Source organism: Charadrius vociferus, unplaced genomic scaffold (genome assembly GCF_000708025.1).
Source record: "Charadrius vociferus isolate BGI_N301 unplaced genomic scaffold, ASM70802v2 scaffold529, whole genome shotgun sequence".
In the NCBI taxonomy this organism is placed as follows: Eukaryota; Metazoa; Chordata; class Aves; order Charadriiformes; family Charadriidae; genus Charadrius; species Charadrius vociferus.
Window position 1 is genome coordinate 1,100,921 of NW_009650172.1, and position 1,770 is coordinate 1,102,690.

Consider the following 1,770-nt stretch of genomic DNA (forward strand, 5'->3'; position numbering starts at 1 on the left):
CACGGCGGCCACGTTGTGGGACATCGCTTCCCACCCCACCGCCACGGGGAGGTCACGACACCCAAGCTGGTGACACCCTGTGTCATGGGTCTGGGGGCTCTGGGAACCCCTGAGGGGGGAGGGCAGGAGGTGGGATGTGGGGTACGGGGTGAGAGAAGTGGGATGGGGGAGGTGGGAGATGGGATACAGCGCGTGGGATGCCATGGGGAGGGCTCCCCACACCAAAGGCTGAGCAGGACCCTCCATGGGGACATGCCGTCAGGGTACACCCCTCCTCACTCATCTTCCCTGCCAGGGAAAAGCTGTGCTTCAGCCCAAACCCTGCCTTGAAGGACACTTTGGACCCCCCCCCGGGTGGGGTGCTTGGCCAGCACCTCTCAGGCTGAGGGGGGGTCACAATTAAAGGACCACCGAGGGCTTTCAAGACCCTCCTGCCTCTTGGGCCACCCGCCTTGCCCTCCCTGCGGTGCCTTCGGGGAGGGGCTGAACCCCCAAAAAGAAAGGAGAAGCAACCCCTCGAGGTGGGTGACCCCCAAAGCACCAGTGGGAGTGGGGCAGGGTGGGGACCAGCGTGGGTCCCCACTGCACAGCCCCGCTAAGTGCTACGTGGGCCAGAGCAGCCCTGCACACCCCCCCCCAAAAAATGATAATTTTAGGTGATTTTACACAAGGAGCCGGGGCAGCCCGGGGGTGACACGTCCCCGATGCCATGGGGCTTGGTCTCGCCGGGACACGCTGCATCAAACCGGCTCCAGCGGCAGCACCCCACACCACCGTGAAAGCGAAACTCCCGAGTGTGAAATTAAAAGCAAAGCGCTTTGGCGTCACCGGTTACCGGGCAAACCTCCCCACGCGCGGCCCCAGGGCCAGAAAGTGGTAAGGCTTGGGCGAGCACGGGCTCTTCCATAACTCCATCCCTTCTCCCGCGTTGTGCCCGCAGCCGTCCCGCTGGCAGCGCGCTGGGAGAGCGGGGCTAAGGAATAGTCTAAAAGCATTTTTCCAAAAAGCAGGGGCAGGGTCTCCCGGCAGATGCTGTTTCTGGAGGAGAAGCAGGCGCTGGTAGGACGATGCTCCGGCTTCCCGGGGTGGGAAATCACAGCCCCCGCTCAGGGGAAGGGATTCGGTGCCCGGAGCACGGTCCCATCCCCAGGCTCACAGGAGCCAGCTGGGAAAGCCCCCGGACACCCAGGGGTGCCCAAGGGTGTCCATCAGCCTCGCCGCAGGCCACCTGCGTCCCCAGCTCCTGCCCCCACCTGCATTCCTCCCCAGAGGCTATTTTAAAGACAAATAACTGATCTGCTGCTTTTTAGGTGATGCTGCATTTAGAAACTGTCCGAGGTTTTTTTTTTTAGAAAAAAAAAGAAAAAAAGGAAAAAAAAAAAAAAAAGAGAGAGAGAAAAACAAAGCACATAAAACCCTTCCATAATTTTTTTGGCTCTCCCCTTGCTCTCAGCTCACAGAGGGAATGGGGAGTGTGTTTTTTCTTGCAGCCCCATCCCTCGCTGAGCTCCTCGCTGGGGCCACACTCCGGGCGCATTCCGTGACCGTCCTCAGCCCTAAAGGAGAACTAAGGAAAGTCTGAAGAGGAACTTAGTGAGCGAAACCCCCAGTGATTTCATGGAGCTGGGCCCGACTCCGCAAACCACACAGGCAGGCGATAAACCGGGGGGTGGGGGAGAGCCCCGCGCCCCCCCCCGGGGCAGGCTGAGCCCCCAGCAGGGACTGCCAGCACCGAATTGGCCCCCGCCCCCCACAGACGTTTCCCTTAGC